The 19,938-nt window shown below is 39.5% G+C and overlaps 1 protein-coding gene across 3 annotated transcripts in view; it reads left to right on the forward strand.

The window, feature by feature from the left end:
- Window positions 1-10,788: 10,788 nt before the first annotated feature.
- The window catches only part of BOD1 (biorientation of chromosomes in cell division 1), a 35,490-nt gene continuing 26,340 nt past the window's right edge, over window positions 10,789-19,938 (forward strand). Inside the window, exons 1-2 of one of the 3 annotated variants that reach the window (XM_063426926.1) lie at window positions 10,820-10,866; window positions 16,376-16,466. The gene's annotated coding sequence lies outside the window, so the exon portion shown is untranslated. Of the gene's footprint in view, window positions 10,867-16,375; window positions 16,467-19,938 lie in introns of all 3 variants that reach the window. The other 2 variants (XM_063426925.1, XM_063426927.1) reach the window with 2 other exon arrangements.

Consider the following 19,938-nt stretch of genomic DNA (forward strand, 5'->3'; position numbering starts at 1 on the left):
GAGAATTGAGCGTCATTAGGAGCGTAAAGGGATGAGATCGTTACTTGGATTCCATTAAGTTCTCCGACTAAGATAAGTAATCTGCCAGTTGGGTCAACGTATTGCCTGGTGGGGGTGAACACCCAGTCCGCATGAAATAAAATAGCTACACCTTTGGATTTATTTGGTGCGTATGCATGGTACGCTATAGGGTTTTTGGGTGATCTTAGTTGAGGCGGATTGTTTTTACAAAAGTGGGTTTCTTGGAGGCATACTATAGCAGCATCAGAGTTATGCATGTGCCTTAATACCTGTCTTCGTTTATATGGGCTATTTAGATCTTTTACATTGAGGGATAGGATTTTCAGTGTGTTAGTCATCGTTATAGGTAGTTACGACGTGCAAGTAACAATATGGTCGCTCTTTGTTAAAGAGGAATGTACTGAACCTTCGGTTTATGCTGATCGTAGTGAGGGCTTTCAATGTTGAGGCCTGGAGGTAGCTGTAAAGGAGTAAGTTGTGGCTCCCAAGAGGTAAGTTTTGGTGCAAAGGTGGAGTGCAGAGGGGGAAGAAGGAAAGGGTAACAACATTAAGGGGGTAACTATATACACAATCATTTTCCTTGAATGGAAAATGTAAAGTGGCCATATTAAGAACACTAGGGGTGTCTCAAGTGGTGACCAGGGGGGGTGAGAGAGCTCCTACAACCTGGTAAGAGTGGTATTAAAATGAATGACTGCGCAGAGGTTAGGGAGAACTGCAGGGCAGTCAATTTTAAATGCTTCTATGAAGCAAGAGAAATTTGTTACGTGCGGTATTTAGCTTATACACTCGAGTGAGTGCGAATCTGCCGAAATTAATAGTTTGCCTCTTATGGAATTCGAACTTGACAAAGTGCAGCAAGGGCTCCTGAATTCTAGAAAATTTGGATTCACACAATAAATCGGATGAAGAAAACCTAGAGTGCCGGTATTATTTAGATTTTTCTGTATTTTTGTGACTTGGCACCAGGTATTTATTTTTAGTTGGAGTGCAAGAGGTTACTATATATATATATATATATATATATATATATATATCTTCCTTTTTCATTGTTTTCAGCACCATTTGTTGCTAAAAGTTAGAGCGAAGTCCCTGTACATTCACTGTCATAAATAATTCAGGAAAAAAAAAATGTAACCCCGTTCCTCGTCCTTTGCTGGCAGCCACAGAACTAAACATATAGTATTCCTTTGCAGTATATACAGGACCAGTGCAAGACTATTTTGCGCCCCAGACAAGTACAGCTACTTGCACCCCCCTGAACCCTCCCAATAATTTGCCAGGTTTGTGTGTCTCTTTCTTCCCAAGTCTCTTTGTGTGTATCATTCTCCCCCAACACCTGGGTGTCTAATTTCTGCCTTTCCCAGTCCTTCTGTGTGCTCTTCCTTCCCAACAGCTTTGTGTGTCTCATTCTCCCCCAGTCCCTCTATGTGCCTCTTCCCCACCAGTCCCTTTGTGTGTCTCTTTCTCCCCATCCCCTTTTTGTCTCTCCCTCTGCCACTCAGTGGATCTCTTTGTTCCACTCAGTCTTTCTGTGTGCCTTGTTGTCTCCCTCCAGCCCCTCTGTTTGTCTTTGTTCCCTCAGCCCCTTTGTGTGCCTCTTTTACCCCCTGTTTATTTCTTTCCCCAGCACCTTTGTGGGTCTTTTTCTCCATCCAGGCCCTCTGTGTGTCTATTCCCCCACAGCCCATTTCTGTGTCCTTTTCTCCCACCTGCCTCATTGTGTGTCTTTTTTTCTCCCCTTCTCCAGCCTCTATGTGTGTCTCTTCTTCCCCCAGCACCTTTGTGGGTCTCTTTCTCCCTCAGCCCCTCTTTGTTTCTATTTCTCCCCCAAGCCTCTTTGTGTGTCTTTCTCCCTCCAGACCCTTTTTGTGTCTCGCCCCAGGCCACTCTGCTCTCTCAGCTGTTATCTGAAAGAGATGCTTGTCCCAAGCCATTTACAACCCTTAAATAAAAATAAGGGAAGTTGGCTTACTGTACATGGCACGTACAAATGCGGCAGATGTGTCGCATGTTGTTACATGGCCAAGGATTCTAAAACACTATCTGACTCTACAGGTACAATTCATATCCCCATAAAACAATTCTTCAACTGCAATACTGCAGGTGTGGTTTATCTCCTAACCTGCAGTTGCGGTATGAAGTATGGGAGAAAGACCATACGTCCATTCAAGATAAGGATAATGGAGCATATCCACTCGGTAACATCATTGAAAGATACCCCAGTAGCCAGACATATGAGACAACATCATAATCTCATTGGGAGCCATGAAATTTGCAGGCATTGAACGAGTCTGGAAGAGCAAAAGAGGGGGAAATTTTGATCTGACTCTAAGAAGAAGGGAATGCTTCTGGATAAATAAACTGGATACAATGTCACCCAAGGGACTGAATGAAGGGTTTTCTTTTACCCCATTCATCAATATCTAGACCAGTAATAATATTAATAACTTTTTGGTCTCACTATTTATAATGAATAACTTGTATTGCTTTTTTAAGGTTAATTCTAAACACTACAATTGAACCAGAATAGACTCCTTTAATGTCATTATTGCCAGCCCAGTAATACACCTCATATTAGCCATTCTCACTATTTGTAAATGTTTATTTACACATTCTATGATTACCTTAATGGTTACTATCATTAGGACTAAAAGTGCAATTTAGGGCGTCATTTCAATACCACCCTTTTGGCACAAAAAGAGTTAATATGCAGGATCGGCTACCTTTTCAATTGTACACCGTAGCAGGCGGGGTTTCGTCGAGGATGCAATTGAATGGGCGGATGTGTGGGAGGTGGAGCGATGCGTTTCAGCACGCTGCGTTCCAAGACTCGTTCTGGTGTGAACCCGCCCACCATCATTGATTGGAGAGCGGAGCTCTCCCTACACATATAAAAGGACATCGGGGTATCAGTACTGTTCACTCTGCCTTTGACAAAGGCGCTTCTAGCAGCGCCGAAACGCGTTAGGCATTATGTTATTTTTTTCTTTGCACCATGCATGTTTTATTTTGCACTTTTTCTTTGATAACCATGGGGGATTTTGCCAGCCATTATTAAGAGCCTTTAGGTTGCAGCATTCGATAGGATAGGGGGGCATCTCTATTTGAGTAATTACCGATTTTTTTAGCGTCTTGGTCGGCCTTTGAGCGTTATAACGTATCTAGGACAAGTTCTCTGCAGCTGTAGCAATCAGATAGATATTTTCTTCGTTTATATTATGCAGCTTAGATTTGTTAAGCTAGACTCTATCAGACTTCTACTCAGAACCCTCTCTCCTAAAGGGTATTAGGTTACCAGTCCAGTTTTTATTCAGCCAAGCGTGTTTTCTATTGCAATTGTTGCAATCTCTAAGCTAACACCTTTGCAATACTGGCTACATCTTGATACTCATGTGTAAGGATTCTATTCTGCAATCACACTGTGTGTCTATATGTCTTAGGGGTTTGATAAGACTTTCTTCTATTAGCATTTCGCTTATATTTATGGAGATTCTTTGCAATCACCCCCTTAGAACCCCTTTGTATCCTCCTCTAGACATATTGTTCTTACACGTGGCTCAGTAAGGCTATTTGGCATTATGAGTTTCTTATAACTCCCCTCTGGGATTCACTATATGGGGTTTGTATATAGCAGGTAGTTAGAATATTTATTCAATAAAGCTATTTTTTATTTTTTCATTTTACTGTATGTAGACCAGTCTCTATTCTTAAAAAATATCTGAGTTTTGATCTAGGGTCTACTTGTTAGAACCCTTGATCACCTTTTTTTCTTTTTCTTCTCTCAGCTGTTAGCAGCAAAGTAGTAAGAATCAAAGTGGCAAATTGATTGAGCACCTGAGATCAGGTGCAGCTTCCTTTTAACACAGGAATGGATGACATCAGAAGCATAGGTGGGGCCTGATCGGTGAACCAGGAAGTACTGCAGAGCATAATATCCTGACAGGCGTGCACAAAACATTTCATTAGGGTGTGCTCCCTAAGTTGAAAGTTCTTAAAGGAACATTCCAAACACCATGACTACTACAGTCTGCTGTCCTCCCAGTGTAATTCTTCATACTGTTTTAGAACAATACAGCAACTTAACTAGGTCTCAATGGCTGCACCTGCAGCCCATGCTTTCGGCTCCTCCTTGCAAGCAATGATTTAACTCTATGAAGACCCTATAGTGTCCTCTGCAGGAGAAGACAAGGTGTAAAGTGTCTTGGACTATTATATTGATTCCTTGGAGGTTATGGTCATGCTCCCTGGTGGCCATAACTGTGATCATTCATGGTCCAGATGCAAACATACTCACAGAAACACACACTTATGTATACTCATTCAATTAACACACACACACACAGTACCCATACAAATACAATGACACACTCACTGAGGGACACACAGTGACCCATACACACACACACTAACTGACACAGACATTGACCCATTAACACAAACTGACACCCACAGAGTGTACCATTCAAATTACAATGACACACACATACAGTGACTCCATAACACACTCACTGACACAGAGTTACCCACACAAACTCATTGACACACACTGTGAAACATACACACTCACAGACACACACAATGACCCGTACACACTGACTAAAACACCCAGTACCCCTAAGCACTCACAGACGCATACAGTGACCCATATACACCCACTAACACACAGTGATCCATACATACTCACTGACACACACACAGTAAAACATGCACACTCACAGACATAGAAACCCATACACACCGTGACCGTGACACACTCTCCTGGATCCCAGGGTGTAATACTCACAATGTAACTTGCAAAAAATGAATGATGGTCGAGGCACTCAAGATAAATCCAAAAGTGAGCAGGTTTATTGGAGCAGATGAAAGTATTTCTTTGACCTGCAACAGGGCCCTTGACAAAGACCCTGTTGCGGGACGAAATGTTGCTTACATCTGCTCCAATAAACATGCTTACTTTTGGATTTACCTTGAGTGCCTGGACCATAATTTATTTTCCATACGCTCTCACAGATACACTCAGTGACCCATACACACCCACTGACACATACAGTGAACAACATACACTCACAGTGATCCATACACACTCAGACACACACACATACACACTCACTAGCACACACAGTGACCCTCTACACACTCACTAGCACACATAGTGACACACACACACATAGTGACACACAGTGACCAATGCAAATATATTGACACACATACTACACTCTCCTTAAGCTGTCCCTTACCAGATGCTGCCTGGATGCTTCAGTGTGGTAATGGTGATGCCTCCATGTCCCAGATTTTTGGCCTCCGGGATATAATGCCATTATGTATCGCGGCAAATTTTAGTTTTCTATACTATCGCTACACGCTGCTACCTACCACTCTTCAAGCATGGGGAAAATGATTTTAAAAAGTCAAATAAATAACAACAGGTAGTGACAGCTCAAATGAAAACTCCCTCACAACAGAGGAGCAAACACAAAGATCTGTTTTGATCTTTTGTGTAGTGGACACATTAGGATGTGCCTGTGCACACCCCGTATGCACACCCTTACTGATCACACATAATCTTATCATGCTGACTGGTAACATGACTATGTTGCACTGTAGTAAATGATATAGGATTCCTGATTGGTTTATAATCTTATTTACTACCTGTAGCATTTGACTTCTACCATAAACTTGTGCACACATGCATTTCAGGTACGAACAAATCAAATGCCTTTTAATGTGTGCCCAAACTAATCGACCGGTCACGCATTTACCCATGAAGTCTATTTCAATAAATAAGACTCAATGGACCAATCCTGGATTTGATTCGTTCGTAACTGCAGCTGAGATGCATTTGTGGACAAGTCTTCTACAGATCAGCACTTTCCATACATTGCTCAGCAATTTACATATGCAAAATGTCTTCTGGAAAATACGGTGGTCACATTTATTTATTACTGGCATTTATAAAGCGCCAACGTATTCTGCAGCGCTGAACAAAAAAAGACAGTACAATATAAACGGACCAATAGTCCCTAAAGATATTTCTAAATCCTTATATACTGCCAGAAAACAAAGAGTAATACCTGTCCAAGCAAACATGATGGATCTGCCAGACACTGATACATTTAATTTTACACAGTAATTTAATTGCGAGACTGAGCTATAGGCTCCCTTTCATTGTTCCCCTCACCCACATGTATCCATTCACTAAAGGGCCACTAATCACCTTTCCCTGACGTCGAATAGCTAGCTGCAACATTGTATCACAAGAGAGCTCGCAGGGAAGCTTTGCTTTGTCCAGGTTCTGGACTGCCAATCAGAGCATAGCAAGGGGGCGGGGTTGCAAGCAGCCCCTCCCCTCCCTGCACATGGCAGGGTACAATATCAGAGAAGAAAGAAGGAGGCTTGATACATTGCTGGCAATCAGGTAATCGCTTCCTGTTTTGGCTACATAGCTCTATAGATCTATATAGATTGATATTATGTATAGACACAGCCAGCTCTGCTTCTATTAATCAGTAGTATCCAGTATGGAATGAGATCACAGAATGTTCCTTTGTAGTCTCCGCTACAGTAGGTGCAATGTGTTGCAGGCCTTGCTGTCTGCAAGGAAGATGCTTTATAGTAATGCATTGTGTTAAATCTGTATCTTGCTCAGTCATTATCCAATAAGGGGGGGCTCTTGTTTATATAGCCATCAATTACATCGTCAGTTCCTGTGTAGAATTCTCACCTGGTGCAAGGTGTCAGCTTCCAAGATTTTTAGCTTTATCCATTAACCTCATGTAGACACATGCCTAACACAACAATCCTGGCAAGCCAGTTCCTGGGCCCCACAAACCTTAGTGTGCTAAGCTTGGCCCAGACAGAGTGTTGCAGGATATTATTGTGCCACATTCTATCAAGAAATCTGAAATGCCAGACACATGGCTAGTGAAGGGTTAATGCTTAGGTAGGTTGGAAGAAAAAAGGTTTAGGTTGCTACAGTTGGAGTAAGTTCACCACAGATATTTGTTTTCCGCTCTATGAGCCACACAGTGTTTGCACCTTCATGCCAGGTGTTGTAAAGAGGTTGGATATGTAATCTTTGTCCTTTCTGTTTTGGGAAATGCTTCATGCATATAAACTTGTTAAACTAGGGGTTGTAAAAGACAAATGTATTCTTTTTTTTTTTTTTTTTTTGTTATGCAATTGCTTATTCAATAAAGTGGGAAAAAACTGTTAAATTTAAATTGGTAAACCCTAACATAAATGGACATTTTAAAGCACACTAACAAATATGCTTATTATGGTTTTTGTGATGGGACGCTGTCCTTGCAAATGTACCAGATTTGTTAATTTCTTCTTCATCTATGATGTCCAGACTTCACCCCCTTGCCATATATGTGTTTATGGGGAAACCGTGTTACATGCGTGCATGGTAATAGATCAGGCTTAAACTGAGTGAACAAACTTCTGGAATAAAAGGGAATCATGACATGTCACGTGTCCTTAAGGGGTTAAAGGGACACTCCAGGCACCCAGACCACTTCTGCCCATTGGAGTGGTCTGGGTGCTATATCCCACTACTCTTAACCCTGCAGGTGTAATTATTGCAGTTTTTATAAACTGCAATAATTACCTTGCAGTGTTAACTCCTCCGCTAGTGGCTGTCTACTAGACAGCAACTAGAGGGCACTTCCGGGGTTATAGCACAGATTTTCTGTGCTATAGCGTCGCTGGACGTCCTCACGCTATGTGAGGACCTCCAGCGTCTCTAAAATTCCCATAGGAAAGCACTGAAAAGCATTTTCAATGCTTTCCAATGGGGAGGTCTAATGCGTGTGCGCGGCATTGCCGCGCATGCGCATTAGGTCTCCCCTGCCGGCGGGCGTGATCAGTCTCCCCCGCTGGCTAACGTGATGAAGAAGAGAAGCGTGGGCGGAGGAAGAAGCAGCGACGAGGGACATCGGCGCTGCCTCAGGTAAGTCACTGAAGGGATTTCACCCCTTCAGCAACCGGTGATGGGAGGTGGGAGGGAGAGGGAACCTGCAATGCCAGGAAAACAGATTGTTTTCCTGGCACTGGAGAGTCCCTTTAAGCTTTGTATGAAAGTCTGTTCACACTCTTTTCTCCCCCCTCCCAATCAGACAACAGGTAATATTACTTCCTGGTTTGGTTAGCTAAGTGGAGCTAAACTCAAGAGTCTGCAATTGCTTAGAGCACCTGCCTTGCAAAGACTAATCATTGCTCTGCATTGGAAGTCTGTGATTGGACAATTACATAAAGTCTGGGCTGGGATAGAAGGGGAGGGCTTGCAAAGACTTTAGACTGAGATGGGCAGCTTCTGCAAGCTGTTTTTAGAAATACCCCCAATAAAAAAAAAGCATAATTAAATAAATGCAAGTTTTCATTTGGGTTTTATCTGCTAAATAGTGATAACAGTATTTATTTTCTAGTTTGGTAGTGGAGTGTCCCTTTAAGCAGAAAACAATGGAAATGATTTAATGATGTTTTAATTGCAAATTAAAGTTTGCACGGACAGCATTTATTAACATAATCATTACAAACAGTTTGAATGGTTTGGTGATTGGAGGGTTCCTTTACAGGATCACTCCTTGCACCATAACCACTGCATACACCTGTAGCAGTTATGGTGCTATGAGTGCCTTGACGCATGCTAAAATGGTTTGCCAAATAACTGGGTCGCCCTCATATTCCAAATACAGCTATAGTTACATAGCTGAAAAGAGACTTGCGTCCATCAAGTTCAGCCTTCCTCACATTTGTTTTTTTGCTGTTGATCCAAAAGAAGGCAAAAAAAAAACAGTTTGAAGCACAATTTTGCAACAAGCAAGGAAAAAAATTCCTTCTTGACCCCAGAATGGCAGTCAGATTTATCCTTGGATCAAGCAGTTATTACCCTACATTGAAAGATTATATCCTTGAATATTCTGTTTTTGCAAGTATGCATCTAGTAGCTGTTTGAACATCTGTATGGACTCTGATGAAACCACTTCTTCAGGCAGAGAATTCCACGTCCTGATTGTTCTTACAGTAAAAAAAACTTTCCTTTGACTTAGACGAAATCTTCTTTCTTCCAGTCTAAACGCATGGCCTCTTGTCCTATGTAAAGTCCGGTTTGTGAATAGCTTTCCACACAATGGTTTGTATTGGCCCCGAATATATTTTGTATAATGTTATCATATCCCCTCTCAGGCGACGTTTTTCTAAACTAAATAGGTTTAAATTTGTTAAGCTTTCTTCATAGCTGATATGTTCCATTCCTTTTATTAATTTTGTAGCCCACCTCTGCACTTTTTCTAGTGCCATAATATCCTTCTTTAGAACAGGTGCCCAAAATTGCACAGCATATTCAATATGTGATTTTACCAGTGATTTTATAAAGAGGCAAAATGATATTCTCATCCCGAGAATGAATGCCCTTTTTCATGCATGACAATACCTTACTGGCCTTGGCCACTGCTGATTGACATTGCACTTTGTTGCATAGTTTGTTGTCTATAACAGTGTTTCCCAACCCAGTCCTCAAGGCACACCTACCAGTCCAGGATTTAAGGATTACCCAGTTTTGTCTGAGGTGTTTTTAGAAAAAAAAGAAAAAACACCTTAGACAAAACTGGGTAATCCTTAAATCCTGGACTGGTAGGTGTGCCTTGAGGACTGGGTTGGGAAACACTGGTCTATAACAATTCCCAAGTCCTTTTCGTGTGTTGTTATCCCTAATTCACTTCCATTAAGGGTATACGTTGCTTGTGTATTCTTTACACCGAAGTGCATAACTTTGCATTTTTCAACATTAAATTTCATCTGCCATTTGAGTGCCTAGTCCCTAAGTCTATCTAAATCCCTCTGCAGCAAAGTAATATCTTGCTCACATTGTATTCTTTTACAAAGTTTTGTAGTGCATGTTCATTTTAATGGGAAGCTATAGGCATCCAGAACACTTCAGCTCACTGAAGTGGTCTGGGTGCAGGCCTCTTAACCCTGTCCCAGGCCTCTTAACCCTGTCCCAGGCCCCTTAACCCTGTCCCAGGCCCCTTAACCCTGTCCCAGGCCCCTTAACCCTGTCCCAGGCCCCTTAACCCTGTCCCAGGCCCCTTAACCCTGCAATTGTAATTATTGCAGTTTTGGTCAACTGAAATAATTACCTTGCAAGGTTAACTCCACCTCTAGTGGCTGTCTACCAGATACCCACTAGAGGGACTTTCACGTGGTTAGGGGACTTTAAGCTGCCTAGTTGACGCTGGGCGTCCTCACACCCTGCATGATGACATCCACCGTCACCCAAAACTCCATTATACAATGCTTTACTATGGGATAGTCCTAATGGAAGGGTGGCACGTTAGGTCCCCTGGCTGACCTCAGCATGGAAGGATTTTTAACCCTTTCAACTCCACAGGGGGGAAGGGGTTATAATGCTTGGGAAAACAACTTTCAATCTTTCTATCTAGGAGAGCCTCATGGTGTTTGGATTTTTTTCCCCATCTCATTGCTGCAAAATGGTTTGACAAATATCACATGGGAATGCACCATTATTATTATTATTATTATTATTATTATTATTATTATTTATTATTACAAGGAGTGCATTTAAGAATGTAAACAATTAAATTAATTTAAAAACCAAGAATTGTCGATTATCCCATTGCCTGACCATCTAGTTTTTGTTTTAGACCTGACTCCTTCCCATTTGAAGTAAGAGGATGTTTGAGTTCCACTAATAAGGGGCAGACCTGTCGCCAAGGGTAACAGAACAAGCTTCAGGAACCTGTTAGCAGAATGTCACACGACACACCCATTCTGGTGTATGCTGACATTGTCGGGGGTTTAGGACGTTGTGTTTGGTTATAGGTAAGTCAATAACCTTCATTTAATCAGAACCTGCTTTGTCTATTGCACACAGTGGGATATGTGTTTAATGACAGTACCAATATTAGATTTTACTTTTTCAATATTTGATTTTTGTACTTTGCCTTAAAAGCACATTGCAATAACCATTTTCCTTAATGAGTAAAGTTTTTACTGAGTTAATGTTGCTTTTAATATTCAACATTATTCATGTAATAAAAAAAATAGTAATTTGCTGTAATGTGTGATCGCTTTTTGTTACATTTCACATGACCAAATCTGCTAAAGGAAAAAAAATAAATAAAATTGGTGTTCTCCATGGAAATACAAATACTTTTTATGCCAGAGCTCCTTAAGGGTTTTTTTTTTTTTTTTTTTTCATATTTATATACCACGAGAAAATGCAGGTTTGTATAAATATTCTAGAACATCGTAAATGTGGATCAGTTAGCAGGAACATTCCACTGGTTTCCATGGTGATTGCTTTACTGTTCGGAACCTTGTCCAGAAAATGCTGGCAGTTTGGTTCTAATAATCCCAAATAGAAAAGCGCAAAGATGCTTTAGTTAAATTGACACTTGATTTTAAACATAGAAACATAGAATGTGACGGCAGATAAGAACCATTCGGCCCATCTAGTCTGCCCAATTTTCTAAATACTTTCATTAGTCTCTGGCTTTATCTTATAGTTAGGATAGCCTTATGCCTATCCCACGCATGCTTAACCCCTAAGGACACATGACATGTGTGACATGTCATTATTCCCTTTTATTCCAGAAGTTTGGTCCTTAAGGGGTTAAACTCCTTTACTGTGTTAACCTCTACCACTTTAGCTGGAAGGCTATTCCATGCATCCACTACCCTCTCAGTAAAGTAATACTTCCGGATATTATTTTTAAACCTTTGCCCCTCTAATTTAAGACTGTCCTCTTGTTGTTGTATTTTTTCTTCTTTTAAATATAGTCTCCTCATTTACTGTGTTGATTTCCTCTATGTATTTAAATGTTTCTATCATATCCCCCCTGTCTCGTCTTTCCTCCAAGATTTTAGACCATTTCAATAAGCTGTTTTACTTTTGTTTGCATTATAAGGTGTAATTTCTCAATATGATGTTGTTTATGTTAAAGCAAGTATAACCATTTCATGAGTATTCATCTTAAAGCTAATAATTTATGTGTAAATCCTATTACTTGTTTTAAAACAGCTTGGCTCTTTACATAATGACTAGATTTGACCTTTAATTGGGTAGGCTTAAAGCAAATGTAAGTTGGAGCTCAGTAATATTTGCTACAATTATTTATATAGCACTAACATATTCTGCACTGCTGTACAATAGAAAATATCAGACAAACAATTCTAAAAACATCCATTTGGCATACAGGAACAGAGTGGGGGTTGCTGCATTTTACTGTGCTGTTTCCTATTTAAATGAATGGAACCATGTTTAATGGATAACCGCTCTGTACAAATAGTGGGTTGTTTTGGAAGACATTTGGACAAAATTTGTATAACTAGAATCAAATCTGTTCAAAATTGATGCCTACTATTGGTATTAATTTGGAGTATCGACAGTAGCAATATGTATGACTTGGTAAAATGTAAAAAATAAAATGTATATAGCAAATATCTGCCCCCAATGCTGGATTAGACTCTAGACAACCACTATTTCAGGTTAAAGCATATAACACTATCTTGGTGACATGGTGAGCTCTGACTTTTTGGATTTGATAGAAGCTGTGTGGATTCTGAGTGTCACTTTGAAGATATGTCTTCCTCCAGGACTCCAATGCCATGGGTTTGATGTATATTTCCTGGTTTTAAGCCTTTTTAGGACTACCTTTCTTGAATGACCAAACCAATTGCTAATAAGTGGGAGATTCCTTTTTGGCATATGGTATGCTTTGACAGAGATGCGATTAAAGCAGAGTTTAGCATTTGGTCGTTAACGGGTTCTAGCTGTTCAGTTTGTGAACACAATTTACAGACTCTGTTTCCATGGGTATGAAATGTGAATTTTCCTAATTTATGTGAAGTCAAACAGACCTCATGTTTCACTGAGCAATGTGTCAAGCATTCTAAAATCATGATGTGTGTGTGTGTGTCTGACTATTGAGATCTGGATTTTGACACTTGTACACACGAACACACTGCACAACGAAAGTCCAGAATTTTTGTTCTTTACAAGTTATGTTCCAAAGTGTTTGCTGCCAAAATGTAGACCATAATGTGCTTTGAGTGACTGGGTTGGGAACCACTTAGACTAGAAATTAATGAATGGTGCAGTATGTTTGCAGTCACTACTGAATTGCTTGTAGATAGATACATAGTATAGTTCATATTTTTCTAAATCTATGATGTAGTTATAGAGCCATTCAGAAGAAAGTTTGCTCTTTATGTGCTTGCTTACAGGAGTCACTTTTGTAATATGAGGCATAAATCACAAACTTAAAAAAAAAATATATATATATATATATATATATATATATATATATATATATATATTATGGCCAGCGCTCCTCCATCTGCTGAGTCTAAATGGATGACCTCAGCCAAATGAAATGCTTCTTCATAGAGAAGCACTGAGGGCCATACTGCACATCTATAAATAAGATTCACATAATAGAGAAGCAATACATTGGTTTGCCTTTGTTGTTGCCATGTCACAGAATGTAAAGACTAAATGTGTTATGCTGTCTTAACTAGGAAGTGCCATTTGCGGCTGTATGACACTCACTAGACGCCCACTGAAAAATTTACACTTTTCTGTTTCTCCAAAAGGGTAATACTTACTTTTGTGACCGTACTGGGCACTATCTAGGCACCAGGACTACTACATTAAGTGATAGTGGTTTTGGTGCTTAGTGTGCCCCTGAATGGTTCATCCATCCACCTGTTGCTTCTGCCTCTTGATATCCAACTGGATCTAGCTATGCCGCTAGAAATCTGTCCATCGGTCAGGCGGTATTTGGGTATTTTCTTTTTCCTTTCCAACAAGCAATTTGCTGAGCCTGTCACAACAACATCTCAACTCATAGGTACTAACCAGTGTAATCTTTTTCATAAATGGATTATTGATGCTAGTGTTTAAAAAAATACAAAAGTACACAAAGGTTTGCAAATCCAAGGGGGTCAGTTTTGCAGGTTTCATTCATACAAAAATATATGTAACATACACATTTTCCTTTAAACTTTATCAAATATTTAAAAAAATTTTTTTGATAATATTGGGCTGGATTAAACATCTGCACTTGGCACTTTTTTATTATATTTTTGATGTGTAACAAATCATTGTGGGAAGTTGTACCGGTTTCTGTGTAGAATTTAGTTCTCCCTCGTGCTAGACCTTTTTTTGTTTTGTGGTGTTGCTTGGCAAAGATGTATTTTGTTTGCTCTCACTTGACACATGTAGTCAAGTTGCCAAATCTGATTGTAATGTTTGTGTACACCTATAGCCAACATCATTTGTTTTATGTTTAGAGCTTCTTTTTTTCCTGCACCATTTAGTAGTATGATGGATAAACTATGCAGAACAGTTAGTACTCAAACTCCAGTGAAATTTCTATAACAACAATTACTGTTGGTGTGTTTTTAAACTTAAAAAAAAAAAAAAATTGTGAGTGTAATCTGCATCCTAAATATACTCTATACAAATGATATACAAGTTTATATCTTAATCATAATATAAATTGCTCAATGCAAAATTACCATGCTTTCTTTTTAAATCTATAGATCGTTTTACCTTAAAACACGTTGAAAGGATTTATCTTGCACTATAGGTGTGCGCTGCTCATTTAATTTAGGTTGTACACCTGGGATTTCTTTCCCTTTGTCTTTTACATTTATATAAGAGGCACTCCAAGCAACATAACCACTACAGCCTGACATCTTACCTGGGTCCCATCAGGAACCATTCCTAATCCTACAGCTCCTGTCAGCACCACTGAGCTAGGTACTACTACTGTGCAGGGCCGGCTCATTGACTGAGAGCATTCGCTGATCGCTCTCCGCTATTGAGTGAAGCCCTACATAGCCTGTCCAAATCCCCCTCCCTTGCTTATCTTGGGCAGTGGGCATTGTTACATTTTTGACCTAGTGTGGTCATTTTCCTGCTGGTGCAGTTCACTGTAAGTTCTTTTTCTGGTTTAGGACTGAATGTGATTTTTATATTTCATAGAACTGTGGATCATTATATGAAAAAGTGTTAACCGGTATTCTGTGATAAGTGGATTGAACTAAATATTCCATACATCTATGTCTATGATCAAATTCAATCTAGAAAAAAACAGAAAAACTCCTTATTGATGGAACCTCTTACTTGTAGTAGTATTGGTATTTATATAGCACCTAACTATTCCACAGCGCTTTACTATATTATGGGAAGGGTCTAACCTTGCTTAAACTGTATTAGATAAAGCAACAGCAGCTGAATACAGACTTCCTCATATTTGTTCTTACGTGTAAAGAGAGGCAATACCATCATGTAGTATCCTTTGTAATGGCCATCCCATCAATCTCTAGAACATTAAATTTTATGCATAAAATTGCTTCTCTACAAAGGGACCTGCGTAAAGTGTCAAAAGTCAATAAAGACAAATAAAAAGTTGTGCATTCTAGTACAAGGAACCAGCAAGCAGCTTGTATCCTATATAGGCCTGAATTGGGGATAACCGTAAATGTGAATAACCGAGGAACAATTCTAGTCAAAACTCTGTACAACAACGTACATACAGTGTTGGTCATTGCGTCAAAAACGGGGATCCTGAGAATGGGCAAAAGCTCAGCGAAACCTCAGTTGCTTGGCCTTTGGTTGGTCCCTGCTCAGGTCTCAAAAGTTATTGCTCACTTGCTCATTACAGAGAGAGGCTATAGCATGTGCGTATCAGACTGATCCTGCCCATGGGGGCAGCCCAGATCCGAAATGCTGAAACTTTCTCAGTGATATTGAATTCTCAGTTGTTGCCGCAGTACAGTGTCAGTCACCCGTACAAAGGCCAGTGAAATACTGTAATGCAAAAAGGGGTATTGATCTTTAAGCAATGGAAATACAATTTACCTCTTTGTAAATCAATAGTAAGAAGCTATCTTGAATATTTCACTTTAGATGTAAAACATTTTGCCAGAGGCCAAAAAAAAAACCCAATAAATAATATTCCTCATCAAGTTTTAAAAGCTCTACGATCGTAGAAATTATTTTGGAAAGTAATTAAAATTTTTAGGAAGTGCAGATTATCAATTTAAAATGCAGCAAAATTATGTTCCAAGCACAGAATAGAGCACTGTATCCGAGAGATTAAGGTATTCAGCTTGTTGGATACTGAGCACAATGTTATCAAAGTAATAGAAATCTGTGATAGTGTGATTCTGAGCAAAGAGCAGGCAACAAATGAAGGTTCCTTTTGTTGGTGCTTAACAAAGGCTGGAATCACGTGCTCACAGTGCTGATTCCTGCATTAAGGCTTGTCCGTGGGATTAAGTGAATGTCTTGAAAGCTATTTGTTTCACTCTTGATCAGAAGGAACAATGACCGTGACATCTGGTAACAGGTGCAGCTAGAGCACAGCTGAGACGGCAGAACTGTTGGCCTGAACGAATTGTTCTGGTTTGTAAGTAATTCAGTTTGAATTTACATTTTGATGTGTTTCATTATTTCTAGTCCTGATTTATTCTTCCACTGGTTTAGTTTTTATCTAATTTTAGAATGATGTTGTCATGGAGGACATTGTGAAGTGTGCGTAAAGGGACAAGGCCACAAGATCTTTCAGCGCTAACTTAACAGATCTTTGTGCGAATTGTAATATGGCTGCTTAGTTACATAACAGCGGTGTGGCATTTCATTTTACTAATTTAGCTTTTTATGTTAATGAAATGGCCCCTGTTTTGTTTGTTTATTTTCATTTCTTTATTTTTTCCATAGACTAGTAAATGCCTGTGGATCTGTTTATTTTATTGGGGTGCTTTTACAATACCATATGTCAGTTCCACCTTTTTTAAGGAACAAATTGAGTTACTTTGGCATTATCACAATCTAGTTTCTAAAGACTTTAAGGCAGCACTGAGTGTTCTCTTAACATAAGCAGATTCTTTCTGCCCTGCAGTCGTTAATTGAGTTTGTCGTTCCACTTTGGAATTGGATTCTTAAAGAATGGATTGATACGACGGTGTAGACTGTCATTGGTGTTATGTGCCTAAATATCTGGATAGATCATGGTTGTACATATATCATACTATAAGAAAGAGGCTGCGCCAAATGACAATAAAAAAATATATAAAAATAAATACAAATAAAAAGTAAAAATACAAATAAAAATTAATTGTTAATAGAAATTGTCCCAATAAATATCAGAGGGTAAGTTGTTTTTTCCCCAAATTCCGCTGGTAAGGTATATTCTCTGTTTATAGTAGTTCTGACCGTCTCGTGATATGAAAAACACAAGAAGAGAGGACCAATCGTGTGGAGGGTAAAAGCTGAATAATAATAAGTAAATAGTAAATATTACACTCACATTTCAATGAGCTATAGCCAGCTCAAGTGTAACAGGCATGCAGCGTAATAATCCCCGCTTGTAGGATATATGGATGCTCTTTCCGGAAAATGGTGATGTCCAACTCTCAGAAGAAGGGGGAAAATAAAACAGCAAATAGTGTTCTCTGATAATACGATGGAATAGTTCATAAAAATGAGATAAAACATACTCACAAGTGGAGTGCAGATATCGCTGCACTCTGGATATAGCGTTGGTGGTATAATCCCCACCTCAGGATAAGTAGATAAGTAAAATGCCAGGAAAAGGATAAATAAAATAAATGTGTATAAAAATATATATAGTGGCACAGTAAATTAGCCAAATTTATTTATTATATAAAATACACAATATTTAAAACCATTGACGCGTTTCACCACTAGGGTTTTCTCAAAATGGGTTTTATTTATTGGGTTTGTGAAATTGTTGGTTTATTTTTTGTCTTGAATTAGCACCTTTCAAATGGTTGTCTGTTTACTCTCAACATGATGGCCTGCTTCACATTGGCATATGTTTAAACTGTACAATTCAATGAACTCTCCTGAAAACGTATAGCTACTCCTATCCAGAGGTTTTAGAGCATTTAGAAGTACATGCAGTTGGTGTCATGAATCCCCCCCCCCCCCCCCACTACTCCACCACCACTACGTGCTTCAGTGGGTGAAATTATTAACAATGTATGCCTTAACTACTACTACAATAATGATAAACCACCTTCACATCTATTCGAGTATAAAAGCCTCCTGCAACCACAAAGATAACATAAACAGGGGGGTATTGGGTTACCACTGATGTGGGATTATTTAAAAATCCTTATTGTACTTGTATTGAATTATTGCACTAACCCCATTTTTAACTTTATACTGTGACAATCCTCCATTTTGTCCTCCTAACCTGACTTCTTCAATCTTCCATTTTGTCCTCATAACCTAACTTGTTCATTTTAAAACTACCTTACATGACAGAATTTCCCAGCACATCTAATACAATAAGACAAAGACTGTATTTTCTATAAAGACATGATTAACACAGGAATTGCTGACTTTTCCTTAGATTTGCAACATAGTATAATTTGAAGGCCATGAGAACACAGTAGTAATGAAATGTTCTATTCATAAGAGACCTTGCACCTGGCCACGAGGCCTGAGATCACCGACCGTGTAAAATGACGCTCAAGACCCCTTGTCCCCCACCCGTGTCCAGAACAATCCCACCTCTTGGTGGGTGGACACGGGACTAACCACTTAGTTTTTGAGCCAATTAATAATATTGATAGGTGGACATTAATCCCGACACTTAACAATTAATCCAATTAATGATGTTTATTTGCTGATATTCTAATAATCAATGATGACGTAAAATGTCTCTTAAAAGGACCTGCGCGTCCGCTTTTTAATCACTTGCCAATAAATTTTCTCTAAGTTATTTTAACCTGAACCTTGTGTGTCAGACTTAATTACTTCAGCGTATATACGCAATTTATTTTATTGATTTGGACAGGAACAGATAGACATTTAAACATTTTGGTTTACTGCTAAAAAGTACCATAACACCGCCAACAAAACACAATTTAGCAAAATCTATATGAAACCCTAATATTACAAAATATAAGGCTCTTCAGTAACTTGATTCGTATACCACACAAAGGGAGAACTTGATAAAGGAACACTTTATTATGAACAGAAATAAAAGCCTCAGTGCATACTAATACAATATATGTTTCAAACAGATTACATATACACTTCTATACACTTCTTCGGCTCGTCTCAGGTTCTAGGCTGGCCCTTCGAAGGACGGACAAGGTGGATGCAGTATATATATTCCGCACATAATACCCCTAAACCATGGGTCTTTAACCTGGTCCCTACCGCCCGCTAGTGGGCGTTTTGGGATTCCAGGTGGGCGGTAGCAGAATCCTCCCTCCATCCACAGAGATGACCGCTCTATTCATCTCTCACGCACTCAGTGGTAAGCAGGAAGTGCGAGGTTGCAGATGCACGGGCGTGTGTGCCTGAAGGTGCATGTGTGCCCATATTGCACGTACGAACGCGTGCACTTGTTAACGAGTGTAACACACGGGTAGAGGAAGGGGAGGAGTTGGAGTAGGTAGGGGGATACACGATAGCAGGGAGTGGAGTACTTGGAAAATAGGAGAAAGAAGGAGCAGAGTACTCGTAGAATAGGAGAAAGAAGGAAAATAGAAAAAGGAAGAGGAGAGAATTGTTGTTGGCTAATAATAATAAATGGTCTACCTAGCTCAGCCTTCCTGCTGGGCATTGCTATAAGGAAGGTAAAAAAAATAGAAAGAGTGGGGGGGGGGGGGGGGGGGGCAGGGGATTGAGGATGGGAGCTGATGCACGGATGAGATATCATATTATGAGCAAACAGAGAAATCGTCTGAATATCACCGAAAGAGGAGACCTTCGCTTGTTCCTTACGAAATCGAACCAGATATCAAATATGACCTCAAGGATCTCATTAATCACTAGTAAAGGTAATTTCAATTTACTTTTTTTTTTCTCATAAAACTTTATAAAGTTAAAAACATTATAAA

This window comes from Pelobates fuscus, chromosome 7, assembly GCF_036172605.1.
Source record: "Pelobates fuscus isolate aPelFus1 chromosome 7, aPelFus1.pri, whole genome shotgun sequence".
Lineage (NCBI taxonomy): Eukaryota > Metazoa > Chordata > Amphibia > Anura > Pelobatidae > Pelobates > Pelobates fuscus.